The sequence below is a fragment of the Triticum urartu genome, chromosome 1 (assembly GCF_003073215.2).
Source record: "Triticum urartu cultivar G1812 chromosome 1, Tu2.1, whole genome shotgun sequence".
Classification (NCBI taxonomy): domain Eukaryota; kingdom Viridiplantae; phylum Streptophyta; class Magnoliopsida; order Poales; family Poaceae; genus Triticum; species Triticum urartu.
In genome coordinates this window covers 458,850,515-458,868,240 of record NC_053022.1, presented here as the reverse complement: position 1 = coordinate 458,868,240, position 17,726 = coordinate 458,850,515, and the positions used below count along the sequence as shown (strand labels likewise).

Here is a 17,726-nt window from a genome sequence, read left to right as displayed (position 1 = left end):
CTCGAGCCATTTATCGGAATCCGGGCCCACCATCGCTTCTCCATAGCTCGTAGGTTCATTGTTGTCTAGCAACATGACTTCCAAGACAGGATTACGTACCACTCTGAAGTAGTACGCATCCTTGTCATCCCACGAGGTTTGGTAGTGACTTGATCTGAAGTTTCATGATCACTATCATAAGCTTCCACTTCAATTGGTGTAGGTGCCACAGGAACAACTTCCTGTGCCCTGCCACACACTAGTTGAAGAGACGGTTCAATAACCTCATCAAGTCTCCACCATCCTCCCACTCAATTCTTTCGAGAGAAACTTTTCCTCGAGAAAGGACCCGATTCTAGAAACAATCCTTATTGCTTTCGGATCTGAGACAGGAGGTATACCCAACTGTTTTGGGTGTCCTATGAAGATGCATTTATCCGCTTTGGGTTCGAGCTTATCAGCCTGAAACTTTTTCACATAAGCGTCGCAGCCCCAAACTTTTAAGAAATGACAGCTTAGGTTTCTCTAAACCATAGTTCATACGGTGTCATCTCATCGGAATTACGTGGTGCCCTATTTAAAGTGAATGTGGTTGTCTTTAATGCCTAACCCATAAACTATCGTGGTAATTCGATAAGAGACATCATGGTATGCATCATATCCAATAGGGTGCAGTTATGATGTTCGGACACACCATCACACTATGGTGTTCCAGGCTGTATTAGTTGTGAAACAATTTCCACAATGTCTTAATTCTGTGCCAAACTCGTAATTCAGATATTCATCTCTATGATCATATCATAGATCTTTTATCCTCTTGTCACGACGATCTTTCAACTTCACCCTGAAATTACTTGAACCTTTCAATAATTCAGACTCGTGATTCATCAAGTAAATATACTCAACATCTACTCAAATCATCTGTGAAGTAAGAACATAACGATATCCACTACATGCCTCAGCACTCATTGGACTGCACACATCAAAATGTATTACTTCCAACAAGTTGCTTTCTAGTTCCATTTTACTGAAAACGAGGCTTTCAGTCATCTTGCCCATGTGGTATGATTTGCATGTCTCAAGTGATTCAAAATCAAGTGAGTCCAAACGATCCATCTGTATAGAGTTTCTTCATGCATATCTACCAACAAACATGGTTCGCATGTCTCAATCCTTTCAAAAATGAGTGAGTCCAAAGATCCATCAACATGGAGCTTCTTCATGCGTTTTATACCGATATGACTTAGTGGCAGTGCCACAAGTAGGTGGTACTATCATTACTATCTTTATCTTTGTGGCATGAACATGTGTATCACTACGATCGAGATTCAATAAACCATTCATTTTAGGTGCAAGACCATTGAAGGTATTATTCAAATAAACAGAGTAACCATTATTCTCCTTAAATGAATAACCGTATTGCGATAGACATAATCCAATCATGTCTATGCTCAACGCAAACACCAATCTCGATGGTAGAGGGAGCGTGCGATGCTTGATCATATCAACATTGGAAATACTTCCAACACATATCGTCAGCTCACCTTTAGCTAGTCTCCGTTTATTCCGTAGCTTTTATTTCGAGTTACTAACACTTAGCAACCAAACCGGTATCTAATACCCTGGTGCTACTAGGAGTACTAGTAAAGTACACATCAACACAATGTATATCCAATATACTTCTATCGACCTTGCCAGCCTTCTCATCTACCAAGTATCTAGGGTAATTCTGCTCCAGTGGCTGTTCCCCTTATTACAGAAGCACTCAGTCTCGGGTTTGGGTTCAACCTTGGGTTTCTTCACTAGAGCAGCAGCTGAATTGCCGTTTCATGAAGTATCCCTTTGTTCCCTTGCCCTTCTTGAAACTAGTGGTTTCACCAACCATCAACAATTGATGCTCCTTCTTGATTTCTACTTTTGCGGTGTCAAACATCGCGAATATCTCAAGGATCATCATATATGTCCCTGATATATTATAGTTCATCACGAAGCTCTAGCAGCTTGGTGGTAATGACTTCGGAGAAACATCACTATCTCATCTGGAAGATCAACTCCCACTCGATTCAAATGATTGTTGTACTCAGACAATCTGAGCACAAGCTCAACAATTGAGCTTTTCTCCCTTAGTTTGCAGGCTAAGAAAATCGTCGGAGGTCTTATACCTCTTGACGTGGGCACGAGCCTGAAATCCCAATTTCAGCCCTCGAAACATCTCATATGTTTCGCGACGTTTCAAAACCGTCTTCGGTGCCTCAACTCTAAACCGTTTAACTGAACTATCACGTAGTTATCAAAATGTGTATGTCAGATGTTCGCCAACATCCACAGACAACGTTCGAGGTTCAGCACACTGAGCGGTGCATTAAGGACATAAGCCTTCTAAGAAGCATTGAGGACAATCCTCAGTTTACGGACCTAGTCCGCATAATTGCTACTATCAACTTTCAACTAATTTTTTTCTAGGAACATATCTAAACAGTAGAACTGAAACGCGAGCTACGACATAATTTGCAAAATCCTTTTTGACTATGTTCAGGATAATTAAGTTCATCTTATGAACTCCCACTTAGATAGACATCCCTCTAGTCATCTAAGTGATTACATGATCCGAGTCAACTAGGCCGTGTCCGATCTATGCGTGAGACGGACTAGTCAACGTCGGTGAACATCTTCATGTTGATCGTATCTTCTATACGACTCATGCTCGACCTTTCGGTCTTCTGTGTTCCAAGGCCATGTCTGTACATGCTAGGCTCGTCAAGTTAACCCTAAGTGTTTTTGCATGTGTAAAACTGTCTTACACCCGTTGTATGTGAACGTAAGGATCCATCACACCCGATTAACACGTGGTGCTTAGAAACGATGAACTGTAGCAACGGTGCACAGTTAGGGGAGAACACTTCTTGAAATTTTAATGAGGGATCATCTTATTTACTACCGTCGTTCTAAGCAAATAAGATGTATAAACATGATAAACATCATATGCAATCAAATAATAGTGACATGATATGGCCAATATCATATAGCTCCTTTAATCTCCATCTTGGGGCTCCATGATCATCTTGTCACCGGCATGACACCATGATCTCCATCATCATGATCTCCATCATCGTGTCTTCTTGAAGTTGTCTCGTCATCGACATGCAAGTCATGATTCCCTTGACAAGAACATGATCAATCTCATACATCACATATATCATTCATCACATCCTTTGGCCATATCACATCACATAGCATACCCTGCAAAAACAAGTTAGACGTCCTCTAATTGTTGTTTGCATGTTTTACGTGGCAGCTATGGGTTTCTAGCAAGAACGTTTCTTACCTACGCAAAAACCACAACGTGATATGCCAATTGCTATTTACCCTTCATAAGGACCCTTTTCATCGAATCCGATCCGACTAAAGTAGGAGAGACAGACACCCGCTAGCCACCTTATGCATCTAGTGCATGTCAGTCGGTGGAACCAGTCTCATGTAAGAGTACGTGTAAGGTCGGTCCGGGCCGCTTCATCCCACGATGCCGCCGAATCAAGATAAGACTAGTAACGGCAAGCATATTGAACAAAATCAACACCCACAACTACTTTGTGTTCTACTCGTGCATAGAAACTACGCATAGACCTAGCTCATGATGCCACTGTTGGGGAACGTAGCAGAAATTCAAATTTTCCTACGTGTCACCAAGATCTATCTATGGAGAGACTAGCAACGAGGGGAAGGAGAGTGCATCTACATACCCTTGTAGATCGCTAAGCGGAAGCGTTCAAGTGAACGGGGTTGATGGAGTCGTACTCGTCGTGATTCAAATCACCGATGACCAAGTGCCGAACGGACGGCACCTCCGCGTTCAACACACGTACAGCCCGGTGACGTCTCCCATGCCTTGATCCAGCAAGGAGAGAGGGAGAGGTTGAGGAAGACTCCATCCAGCAGCAGCACAACGGCGTGGTGGTGATGGAGGAGCGTGGCAATCCTGCAGGGCTTCGCCAAGCACCGCAGAAGAGAGAGAACTTGGGAGAGGAGGGGCTGCACCAAAGGCAAAAGGTGTGTTTGAGAGGCCCTCCTACCCCACTATATATAGGGATCCCAAGGGGGGGTGCGCCAGCCCCTAGGAGATCCAATCTCCAAGGGGGCGGCGGCCAGGGGAGGAGTCCTCCCCCCCAAGGCACCTAGGAGGTGCCTTCCCCTGCTGGGACTCTTCCTTTAGGGTTTCCCCAGGCGCATGGGCCTCTTGGGGCTGGTTCCCTTGGCCCATGTAGGCCAAGGCGCACCCCCTACAGCCCATGTGGCCCCCCCGGGGTAGGTGGCCCCACCCGGTGGGCCCCCGGGACCCTTCCGGTGGTCCCGGTACAATACCGATGACCCCGAAACTTGTCCCGATGGCCGAAACAGGACTTCCTACGTATAAATCTTTACCTCCGGACCATTCCGGAACTCTCGTGATGTCCGGGATCTCATCCGGGACTCCGAACAACATTCGGTAACACATACAAGCTTCCTTATAACCCTAGCGTCATCGAACCTTAAGTGTGTAGACCCTACGGGTTCGGGAGACATGCAGACATGACCGAGACGTTCTCCGGTCAATAACCAACAGCGGGATCTGGATACCCATGTTGGCTCCCACATGTTCCACGATGATCTCATCGGATGAACCACGATGTCAAGGACTTAATCAATCCCGTATACAATTCCCTTTGTCTATCGGTATGTTACTTGCCCGAGATTCGATCGTCGGAATCCAATACCTAGTTCAATCTCGTTACCGGCAAGTCTCTTTACTCGTTCCGTAACACATCATCCTGTGATCAACTCTTTGGGTCACATTGCGCATATTGATGATGTCCTACCGAGTGGGCCCAGAGATACCTCTCCGTTTACACGGAGTGACAAATCCCAGTCTCGATTCGTGCCAACCCAACAGACACTTTCGGAGATACCTGTAGTGAACCTTTATAGCCACCCAGTTACGTTGTGACGTTTGGTACACCCTAAGCACTCCTACGGTATCCGGAAGTTGCACAATCTCATGGTCTAAGGAAATGATACTTGACATTAGAAAAACTTTAGCATACGAACTACACGATCTTTGTGCTAGGCTTAGGATTAGGTCTCGTCCATCACATCTTTCTCCTAATGATGTGATCCCGTTATCAACGACATCCAATGTCCATGGTCAGGAAACTGTAACCATCCATTGATCAACGAGCTAGTCAACTAGAGGCTTACTAGGGACATGGTGTTGTCTATGTATTCACACATGTATCTGAGTTTCCTATCAATACAATTATAGTATGGATAATAAACGATTATCATGAACAATGAAATATAATAATAATAACTAATTTATTATTGCCTCTAGGGCATATTTCCAACAGGAACACCAACTCGAAACTGACAAGACATTGCATCAAATCATTCTCTAACCTTGGTATGATTTCTGGATCGATTACCTTCTGAGAGATTGCATTGAGAAATGCACATAGCTTCACAATGGCTAATCGAACGTTTTCCGGTAGAAGCCCCCTCAATGCAACCGGAAGCAGTTGCGTCATAATCACGTGGCAGTCATGAGACTTTAGGTTCTGGAACTTTTTCTCTGCCATGTTTATTATTCCCTTTATATTCGACGAGAAGCCAGACGGTACCTTAATACTGAGCAGGCATTCAAAGAAGATTTCCTTCTCTTCTTTGGTAAGAGCGTAGCTTGCATGACCCTGATGTATGCCGTCTTTTCCGTGCATACGTTGCTGGTCCTCCCTGCCTCAGGTGTATCTTTTGTCTTCCCATACACGCCCAAGAAGCCAAGCAGGGTCACACAAAGATTCTTCGTCACGTGCATCACGTCGATTGCGGAGCGGACCTCTAGGTCTTTCCAATAGGGCAGGTCCCAAAATATAGATTTCTTCTTCCACATGGGTGCGCGTCCGTCAGCGTCATTCGGAACAGGTTGTCCACCAGGACCCTTTCCAAAGACCACCTTCAAATCCTTGACCATATCATGTACATCAGCACCAGTACGGTGGCGAGGCTTCGTCCGGTGATCCGCCTCACCTTTGAAATGCTTGCCTTTCTTTCTTACGGGATGCCTGCTCGGAAGAAATCGACGATGTCCCAGGTACACATTCTTCTTACAATTAGCCAAATATATACTGTCGGTATCGTCCAAACAGTGCGTGCATGCGCGGTATCCCTTGTTTGTCTGTCCTGAAAGGTTACTGAGAGCAGGCCAATCATTGATGGTCACGAACAGCAACGCCTTTAGGTCAAATTCTTCCCCCATGTGCTCATCCCACGCACGTACACCTGTTCCATTCCACAGTTGTAAGAGTTCTTCAACTAATGGCCTTAGGTACACATCAATGTCGTTGCCGGGTTGCTTAGGGCCTTGGATGAGCACTGGCATCATAATGAACTTCCGCTTCATGCACAACCAAGGAGGAAGGTTATACAAACATTTTTTTTTTTTTTTTTTTTTTTTTTTTTGTTTTTTTTTTTTGTTTTTTATTGGTTTTTTTTTTTTTTTTTTTTTTTTTTTTTTTGAGTCACAGGCCAGGTGCTATGGTTGCTGCTCTGCTCCCCAAAAGGATTAATGCCATCTGCGCTTAGACCAAACCATACGTTCCTTGCGTCATCTGCAAACTCCTTCCCGTACTTTCTTTCGATTTTTCTCCACTGCGACCCGTCAGCGGGTACTCTCAACTTTCCGTCTTTCTTACGGTCTTCTCTGTGCCATCGCATCGCCTTGGCATGCTCTTTGTTTTGGAACAAACGTTTCAACCGTGGTATTATAGGAGCATACCACATCACCTTGGCAGGAATCTTCTTCCTGGGGCGCTCGCCCTCGACATCACCAGGGTCATCGCGGCTGATCTTATAGCGCAATGCACCACATACCGGGCAAGCGTTCAAATCCTCGTACTCACCGCGGTAGAGGATGCAATCATTAGGGCATGCATGTATCTTCTGCACCTCTAACCCTAGAGGGCAGACAGCCTTCTTTGCTTCGTACGTACTCTCGGGCAATTCGTTGTCCTTTGGAAGCATATCCTTTATCATTACCAGCAACTTTCCAAATCCCTTGTCAGATACACCATTCTCTGCCTTCCATTGCAGCAATTCCAGTGTGGTGCCCAGCTTTTTCTTGTCACCTACGCAATTCGGGTACAACAATTTTTTGTGATCCTCTAACATGCGCTGCAACTTCTTCTTCTCCAAATCACTTGCGCAGTTTCTCTTTGCATCGGCAATGGCCCGACCTAGATCATCAACGGGCTCATCCGATGCCTCTTCTTCAGCTTCTTCCCGCATTGCCGGCTCAGCTTCTTCCCGCATTACCGGCTCAGCTTCTTCCCTCATTGTTGTATCATCGTATTCAGGGAACCCATGGCCAGGATAGCTGTCGTCGTCCTCTTCTTCTTCATTGTCTTCCATCATAACCCCTCTTTCTCCATGCTTGGTCCAAACATTATAGTGGGGCATGAAACCGGACTCAAACAGGTGGACGTGAATGGTTCTTGACGTAGAGTAATTGTGACCATTCTTACAGCCAGCACATGGACAAGGCATAAAACCATCCGCTCGCTTGTTTGCCTCAGCCGCAAGCAGAAAAGTACGCACGCCATTAATGAACTCGGGAGAGCATCGGTCATCGTACATCCATTGCCGGCTCATCTTCAATACACAGCACCGAAAACATCAAATTAATACAATACATAAAGTTCATACATAAAGATCATACAACACTTAAATGCAACAAACAAATAACTCTCTAGCTAAAGAATTTAAATGCAACAACAAATGCGATCAAGATCGCAACTAAGGTAACAATTGATCCAACAGCATAATGATACCAAGCCTCACTATGAATGGCATATTTTCTAATCTTTCTAATCTTCAAGCGCATTTTCTCCATCTTAATCTTGTGATCATCGATGACATCGGCAACATGCAACTCCAATTCCATCTTCTCCCCCTCAATTCTTTTCAATTTTTCCTTCAAATCCTCGTTTTCTCTTTCAACTAAATTTAACCTCTCGACAATAGGGTCGGTTGGAATTTCCGGTTCAACTACCTCCTACATACAAATATCTATGTCAACTTGATGGGCATAATTTGTCATAAACACGAAATGCAATGAATAGTTTTAAAAGAGAATATACCACATCCGAATCATAACCCGGACGAGGGCCGACGGGGACGGATATCAAAACCATGGCACTATGTATAACAAACAACGTATGGGTAAGATAATTATACGAGTAACTATATATCCAAATCACACAAACATCAATTTTTTATATAAAACTTCATGAACAAGAGGCTCACCACAAGGTGGTGCCGGCGACGGGACGTTGCGAGCGATCGACGGTGGTTACGACGGAGATTTAGAAGGTACTAAGTAAACCACACCTACATATGCAAACTAAGTGTTATTTTTGACCTCAAATTGCATATAAATCAAATACTAGCACATATATATAATTCCTCCCAAATTACTAAACTCAAAAATCAATCACTATATAAAGCATTGCACGAGCTAATCTAGCAATGAGAGATGAAAGGAAAAGTTGCTAACCTTTGTGATCATTTGAATGGATGGGGGCCTTCAAATCTTGACAAATTTTGGGCAAAATGTGTGATGAGCTTGAGAGGAAGAGGGAAAAGAACAGAGAGGAGAGGGGAAAGGGGAAGAACAGAGCGAGCTCGGGTGGACGAAGGGTCTATGTAGGACGACCTTTAGTACCGGTTCGTGATACAACCCCGGTACTAAAGGTGCTGGAGGGGCCCCAAACTGACAACATCCTGCCACCACTCTCATTAGTACCGGTTCGTAGCACGAACCAGTGCTAAAGGTTCGCCACGAACCGGTACTAATGAGAGCGGCCCGGCTAGCCGTTGGAACCGGCACTAATGGACACATTAGTGCCGGCTTAAATTTAAACCGGCACTAATGTGCTTCACGTTTGATCCTTTTTCTACTAGTGTTGAAGTGTCAGTGCTTGTGTGTAGGAAGTCTAATAGGGTGGGTTTCGATTTCTTTTGCCTTTCTGATCAGCCCAATTGGCCCGGGCTGCGTGTAAGCTTTGTCCTGATGAGGAAACTGACTGTGCATCATCAGTTTATCACCATCAGCTGGATCTTTGAAGCCATCTAACGCTCAACTTGACTGGTGTAGCGATCCAGGATTTTATCCTAAACTACTATTAAACTCACAAGAGAGAGCATTTTAATAACAAAAGAACTCTACCATGCTTTCTGATATATACTCCTGCATATATATAATGAGGTTTAGCGAGTAAGGCAGGTATATACCCGATAGCAGCAAGTAACAACCGTGCTAATTAGCAAAACAAAATACTCCGTAGCTAGTTTGTTTGCATGTGTAGCAAATCCCTAAAATAAAGGAGCGTGTGGGTGCTCATAGATTGCTTTAGGGGATAAGGTTGTTGACGTCCGGCCGGATTATATTCTCTCCTTAACAGCAGGTGTATGATACTTTTTTATTTTTATTTTTTGCGTGTATCTACTACATATTTTATGAGGAAGTATATACTTTATATTTTGTGTGAGTACATATACAATATTTTTTAGGAAGTATATACTTTATATTTGTGTGAGTACATATACAACATTTTTTAGGAAGTATATACTTCATCTTTTATGAGAGTGTGTGTACAACTTTTTTTTAAGTATATACTTCTTTTCTTTGAGAGAGAGGGTATATACAACAACATTTTTTAGGAACTATATTCACCCTTTATGGGAGTGTATACACGACATGTTTTTTGGAAGTATATACTTCATTTTGCGCGAGATATGTACAACAACATTTTTTTAGGAAGTATATACTACATATTTTATGGGAGAGTATACGTGACATCTTTCATGAGGAAGTTTATACTTCATCTTTTACACGAAGTATGTACTAGATTTTCTAAACATAAAATCATGTGTGAATAAATATACTACCTTTTCAAGTATATATTATGATCATCATGCAAGGAAGTCGTATATACTAATATTTCACGAGGAAGTATAAACTTCCGGTAATTACCAAAACAAGTATGTCATACTCGTAAATTCAAAAGGAGTTTACACTTGCGAAATACAGCAGTGTATTATTCACCAAATATGAGTATATGCATGCATTCTGTGCATGTACGATTATATTCATCTCAATGACAATGTGGTTATATACTCTGAGGAGCTTTACTTACGTTTCGTATAACTACTACCCATCATCAGAGGATATATACTTCCATTACATATAACTTTGCCACCGATCAAAAGCAATATGATTTGGCTTCTCCGAGCTTTACAAGTCACAACAAACAACATGTTAGGTATCATGTAAAATAAAACAATATGTTAGGCATGCATGTCAGGTACGCACGCATGCATGTGTATTCTGCACATCAGCAAGAACCGCGGCTGTGTATTGCCACGCGTGTGAGCGCCGATGTGTGTTGATGATGGAAACGCTAGCAATGCGCATGCCTCCATCTTGGTCGCCATGGCATGCATGGATGGATTATACTGTTTCATTGAACTAGCTCGTGAGATATCAATTACAATGAATGCATGGAAATCAATACAAGAATATCCATGCGTCGATGATGAGATGAAGAAGCCGCATCTGTTGTCATCGCCGGTGATGTCGCCCATCGGCGATGCCGTCACGATCCCCGTCGCAGTAGCTGGCCAGGCCAAGGGAAGATAGCTGCATATGTTTGTCGTTGGTGGTGATGTCCTCGTCGACGATGTCGCTGCCGCCGCCGTCGCTGGTCAGGCCAAGGGACGTTACATAGCCGCATCTCGTCGCGGTTGCCCTTGCCGTGGCTGCTTCCATCACCGGTGTCGTCTCCGTCTCCGGCATCGGTGGCTTCGCCGACGTCGTTTGCTGTGTTGCTGCGTCGTCGCCGGTGCTGTCCCCAACCATGATCGCCGCCGTTCCCGTCGCCGTCGCCATGGCCATGGCCGGTGCCGTCTCCGTTTGTTTGTTACACGAGGATGTGATGTCAAACAGAGTTGTCGTTGAGGGCATCTACTATGCACGCGATCTGTGAGCTACCAGAGTCCCTATTAACCTGGACGGGCTAACAAATTTTAAAACAGTGCGTGTGTGTGGATATTATCTGGTTGTTATCTCTTTAATTAAATGATAAAGCAATTTAAAAATCGGCATTGAAGCAATGAGCGACATGTGGCATGGGAGTACATACTCCTGAGAGTACTAACCCATTTTCCTATATATATATATATATATATTCCTATTTTTAAACAAATGCGTACCAGAAAATTGAATTGGCAATGTCTGCATAAATATGATGTATTAAATCATGTTTTGAGAGGGATTTGTTCATTTTCAAAACTAAGGAAGTTGGGTGAGCTTAAAACACCCATTCATCAGTTCAGTGAACTTTTCTAATTGTATTTTAAATCCACAAGAGGGCAAAATCATTGCTCTTTCCCAGATCATCTAAATCAGATGGGCGGGCTCCAAACTCCCAGTGCCATTTGTCGTTTTTGTGTTTTGATTTTTACTTGAGTGCCTTTGGACCGATGGTACTATGGAGCGGTGACATTAACACCATTGATGGTTGCTTCTCTCCTGTAGACTACATCTCCTTCTTCTATATGTCAATATATCAACAAAACAAGAGATCTATAATATCGTTGTTTATGGAGTTCACAGATTATTGAAGATTTTTGCTGCCATGGAATTGTGAGTTTGTGACTATACATTCTTGTGTCCTACATGTGAATTGAAGATATATTGTCTCTATGTGAATGTAAATATCCAGGTATGTAGGCAAGTCCTAACTTTTATGCACATATTTATCTATGAAATGCATGCAAGAAAATCACATCTTACAGACAATTGCCCCCTTATTGGTAAATGTGATGATTCTTAAATTAACCGGTTGGAGATCGGTAGACAGTCCGGTGTATTGATAACTGGAGTTTAGTGCTCAATATCCTTCTAACTTTTCTACTGACTGTATTTTCTTGACAGCTTTAAGAGAAGAACGAGTAATGTTAGTCATTCTCTGTCATGTATAATAGTACAATACTGGAGATGTGAATGGATAATGTTCATTTAGTACAGTATTAGTAGATGATGATTTCTTTTCTTCGCAGTCAACTCGTGTATATCCTGATATGTTCAGTCTATTCCCAAATTAATTCCTAAAGTAGCCTTAACAATTATACAGTCTCTCTATGTATTAGTACTATGTTTTCTTTGTTTTTTTGTGAGCTGGAAGAAACCATTTTGTCATAACATGTGAAAATGAGTTTATTTACCTATGTTGTTGCTTTTATCAGTTAGCAAAGATGTTTGTCAAGTAGTAAGTTAGTCATCACAGTGAAGCTGGGCAAAGGGCCTTCTGGTGAGGCCTGTAAGGCTGGAAGCACTGTATGTAAGGTGGTACCCTATGATGGATATTCATTTTTCAACTAATACATGACCACACTAGAGAATATCAGGTTCTAAATATGTACGTGGATGAACTTTAAATACCTGGATGATTATTCCGCATAAACAAAGTCATATTGTCATTTATAACACAAGAACAAAGCAATGTCCATAACACAAATAGCTACTGTTTGTGTTGAGTAGCAAATTCATTCATTGGTTATAGGGCATCAAGAAGAGCAAACACCAATGCGGTGAGACATACCTGTTCCAATATAAACATGCGGAAAGTAGTAAATCCTTTCACCTTGGCGAGGCACTGTGATCAACGGCCTAGCCCAAGCATGCCATAGCTCCTTGTATAATGCGTCGCTAGAACTCCCTGCACAAAGGATTCATTATGTGAACTAACATGGCAAGTTTACTTTGTAGCATGGTAAATTTAGTTTTATAGCATGGTTAAAATGCTATGTCAGGTATATATAGAACAACATTAACACATCGAGTGAGGTATGTGATGTCAAGGGTCTAAAAAGATTGGATCCCGTAATTGTAGCTTCAGAGCTCCAGTAATTACATAGCATTGGTCTAATTGGTGGAGGAAGCTCATGAACAGCTTCAGAGTTCATGCCCTGAAAGTTCAATCCAATGCTCGCATAAAACGATGAGGTATGAAACAATGCCGTCCTCCATCTTGAGCACATGGTTTGTGAAAAGAAACTTGCGCGATTCCTCGAGCACCACCCTCCTGTGCTGTCGACGGGGAGGTCCCCGGACACCACGAACCTGCCCCGTGCGCTCAACTTGCCAGTGAGCAGCACATACCCGTCAAGTTCAACACCGGCGGCAATGCTATAGCCTACAGCACAGTCGCTGCAACATGGGTAAGGGAGAGACCACGTCAGGGCTGGGAGGGTCTGAAAACAGCAGTGCTATACACATGACACAATGGGTTGGGCTCCTCTGTTGTACATTTGTTACTGTACAGATGCTGTAGCAGGCAGAATCTGTCGTCCGTTAGAATCCAATGGTCGTCCTTTCTCTCCCTTATAATAATTCTATTAATACTACAAACAGCCCTGATAATAGTCCAAAGGAAAATCCTCTACGCCTGTAGAATTGGCACCAAACTCCTCCTGTCCGTCTTCCTCGTTCCTCCAGATACATGACCACTTGTTTACTGAATCAGAAATTATAACATGACGCAGAGTAAGCACTTCTTTTGTTCTTGGCAAGATAAGCACAATGCATGGAACAACACCTTATCTGAAGGTCACCAATGGCATGGCTGCCAAGTTCCTCCTATTTCGGAAACTTTTCGAATGGAAATCATATGAGCATTCCAAACTCCATTGGCAAAGATCGACAAAGCAAGTGACCACTAAGTGACTAAGTCAAAACTATAACTGAAATTAAACTCAACACACGTGCATGTACCGCTAATGGCTATTGACGAACCACATTGCCATGAAGAATTAGCAGATCATCAAACAACCATATGGTGTAGCTTCTGTAATAGGAGAATGAAGAAAGAAGAAAGCAGTTCTAAGTAATAGCAAGGAATTCACCTGCTCATTCCGTGGGGGAACCATGGCACTAGCTGGCAGGAAGTTTCCTGGATTGGATCCGTGACCGTGAGCTGCAGCTTGTGGAGTTTGGCCGGGCAGGCTGGCAGGGAGGTCCAGCCGCCGCGCCGCCGCCGTCCTGAAGATCAGGGGGCGCCGGCTGTGTAGTCAGCGGACAGCACGCTGCCTCCAGCGTGATTTTAATCCTCATCCAGCTGCCACCCTCCTCCTCGTTAAGGTTGCCAGAAGGAGCCTCAAAGCTTGTCGTCGTCGTGCTCTTGGAGTACGTGGTCGCCTTGCTCCTAGAGGAGCTCGCCGTCACGGAGCTCCTGCTCCCCGGATCTTGGCCGCGAGCCTCCGTGCTTCCAGCGGGAGAGGCAGTGGCACACGACCACGGCCATGGCCGGCAGCCACGCTCATCGGACCACCGGAGCCATTGGACACTCGCGCGCGCGTCGCGGTCCGCCGCTCGGACAGCTACTGAGGAGGCGGCGGAGTACCTGGGTGCGCGGCGAATCCCCGGGAACTCGGCGACCAGCTTCCTGTCAGCGTGGCGCACGGAGAAGACGGCGACCCCGGCGAATCCCGGCGAGTAGCTGGCCGTTGGCGCGGGCAAGTAAACGGTAACGTCCCCGACGAAGAGCAGCCCGGCCAGCTCGCCTCACTCTCCTCTGATTAAAAATGAAGGATTGGAAAGAAGCAGACGAGCCTGCAGGGAAAGGATAAGGTGCCGATGCAGTCTCCACTCGTTCGGGGCGACACGTACCAAACGTACGAGAAACGTGGCGTGGCAGGGGACCAGTGCGACAAGGTACTCCGTGACGTGGCAGGAGTACATGCTACACCACCAGTGGTAGGTAAAGCGTTTGGGAGGAGGAGCCAGGTACCAGACATTCGGGCGTTATCTTTTTCGTTATAGCAACAGATTCTATGAGTTGATTATGAGTTAATTTAACCAGTATCACTATATAGAGACGGGTAATGCATACAGGGATCACCACTTGCGTGGTAGCACTAATTTATAATATAACCATAAGATTTTATTTTTGAAATATAGAAACCTCGCCACCCTGTTCTATTTCATCGATGAAACAAGACTTTTACAACATGTAAGATGTCAGGGTGTACATAACTATGAGAGGTTGAAGATAAAAATACATCGTGTTAGTTTAACACCGAATTTGAGATTTTGAGGTGAGGTCACTAAATTGAGCATTTGTTTCCCCATTTGGCAGGTCGGAATTCACAGACATCCAAAAGGAAAGAAAAGGATGATGTATTAGCCAAACTATCAAAATTAGAATTTCTCTGTTTTTACATCAAGACAGCACAAAAGCGCCAAACCATCAACCTACACAACAATATTGAAACAATGTCAAGTCGTCTCGAATTATACCCAAGCCCACGTCTATACTTCCTTAGCATCCACCTAGGAACTCATTCGTCTCTAGCGATAAAACCCACGACAACCAGAAACAAAAAGCGAAGCAAAGGAACCGAACATGAGGCGCCAAAATTCGCCATCTATACGGAGGAAGAGCGTGGTCGACACGAGATGGCGTTTCGGTCTGGCGACTCGGGGGGCGATTCCGCGGGCGACGCCGCTCGCTGCCTCGCGGCGGAGGCGGAAGGCTGGACGGAGGTGCGGCCTGCTGAGGGGTGCACGCGGTGGAGCGCGCCGTCTGGGGGGCGGCCTCTCGCCCCGCCCTTCTCCAGCAGCAGGTTCTGGGCTCTGGAGGGGGTCAACTCCGACGGCGACGACGATGAGGTAAGTAGCGAGGTAAGCGATGGTGGTGGTGTTTCGCCGAGGCCCCGGCGGGGTGCTCGGTGGGTGACTTTGTCGCCCGTGCGGAGGAGCTTGGGGGCTCCTTCGTGGCCGGTCGCCGGCGAGCATTTGCCCCTGGTGGGACATGGCGGGCGTCGTCCGGCGCCGCGGATCTGGCGTCCGCCGCAGGGGGTGGATGCGGGTCCTGAGGGCCGCTCGTGCGACCTGTCGGAGGTGGTTCGCCGCGTTTTGGTGTTGGAGGGACCTCCTCCGGCCCCGGCGAGCTCGTCGGAGACGATAGGGGTCGGTGGCGGCGACGGCGGGGCCGCCAGTGTCGGGGAACCGCGGGTCCTGGCTAGGGTTTCCGGGGAGCCGACGGTCGGGCCAGTTTCCCGCTGCCAGGAGGGTGGCCCAGCCTTCCAGGAATTGGGGTGGTGGGCCCATCGGCGGTCCAGCCTGCCTCTTGGCCTGTGGGGGTGCAGGGACGCCCCTCCGTGCTTGGGCCTGACCAACCTGGTCCGGTGGCCTGCTGTGAGCCTGCGCTTAGGCCCGGGCCCAGTGCGGAGGAGGTTGCGCGGTCGTCCACCCCTATTAATAGGTGGCTGTGGGTGCCAAAAGGAACCCTAGATCTGTCTCTAGGGTTTCCTGCATCCCACTCTCAGGTGTGGCGCTTCGGGCACCTTGCCCGTCGTCTCCTACGTTCTGCCCCTCCCCCACCTCTTTCTTGCTCGTTCGCCACTGTTGTGAGGATGGGCTCCCGCCGTGGCGAAAAGCCTCCCATGTCGCCTCTGATCCCGGCGGCGGATCGACAGCACGAGCACGATCTGCGGGCAAGGCGCTCTCCAAGGTCGCGAAGGCCGCCGGGGGACGGGGGCTGGGCCGCCGCCTCCATGGTGGCTTGCGGAGCAAGAGCGAAAGCAGCAAGAGGAACGTGAGCGCAAGAAGAAGAAGAAGGAGGAATATCGGCACCGTGGGCTGGAGCAGAAGAAAGAGCTCAAGAGGAAGGAGTCTCAGCTTCCTCCGGGCGGTGAGCGGAGCGGGGATCCGGTGGCCAAGAAGCAGAAGCAAAAGGGGGGTGGCATGGCGCAGCTGGCGGCCGGGCCGTCGGCTTCGAAGGGTCCGGCTGACGCTCCGATCCCAGTGGAGGAGGCGACGGGCCGGAGTGCTTCAAGTGCGGTAGGGTGGGGCATTACCAAAATATGTGCCACTTCAAGCCCCTGTGGCGTCGTCTGCCACGAGGAAGGGCACGTGTCGGCTTACTGCGCCACGCGGGGGCGGCCTCTTCTGGCTGGCAGATCATGGGCACGCCATCCCTGGGAGGGCTTCTTCTGCCTCCCTTTCGTTGGAGACGGAGGGCGAGGGAGGTCCAAGGCCCCGCTGGTGGCGGATTGCGGCGATCATCTCGGCGGCGCCGGCCGCTGTCGATCCCCATCTTGGAGGCGGAGCTCCCTCACCTCTTCGAGGGGGTGTGGGATTGGCAGGTGATGGCCATCAGCGTCGACCAGTTCTCGGTCGTCTTCCCCAACAAGGCCATGCTGCAGATGGCGACCCGCAGCGGCAAGCTCTATCTCTCCCCTCAATGACATCATGGCGGACATCAAGGAACTGAGCTAGGAGGAACCCAAGGTCGAGATCATGCCGGACGTGTGGGTCAAGCTGTGGGGTGTGCCACCCAAGCACCGCCGCGTGGACCGCCTCATGGCAGGGACGGTGATGATTGGGTGTCCAATGGAGGTGGATCAGGCGTCGTTGCCGGGGCGCGGCCCAGTCCGGATGCGCTTCGCGTGTCGATCGCCGGCCAAGCTCAAGGGCTACGTACAAGTGTGGTTCAACAGCGAGGGCTTCACCATTCGTCTGGAGGCCGAGGTGGGTGATCTACAGGGTGCGGCGCCCCCTCCCACTCCACCAGCCAGCGTGGACAAGGGACCAAATGACAAAGACAAGGACCACGACATGAGCATGGGGGACTCCATCGACACCGCCACTTGGGACA

General features: G+C 46.8%; 1 long non-coding RNA gene across 2 annotated transcripts; it reads right to left on the bottom strand.

Annotated features, from left to right (window-relative positions):
- Nucleotides 1-10,231: 10,231 nt before the first annotated feature.
- LOC125518832 lies at nt 10,232-14,781 on the bottom strand. Of its 2 annotated transcripts, XR_007288143.1 has the most exons (3): nt 13,972-14,135; nt 12,669-12,785; nt 10,232-11,072 (listed from the first exon to the last, which is right to left on the bottom strand). It is a non-coding gene; the product is annotated as an uncharacterized LOC125518832 (long non-coding RNA). The 2 variants fall into 2 exon arrangements; XR_007288142.1 differs by having other exon boundaries at nt 10,232-12,785; nt 13,972-14,781.
- Nucleotides 14,782-17,726: the final 2,945 nt, after the last annotated feature.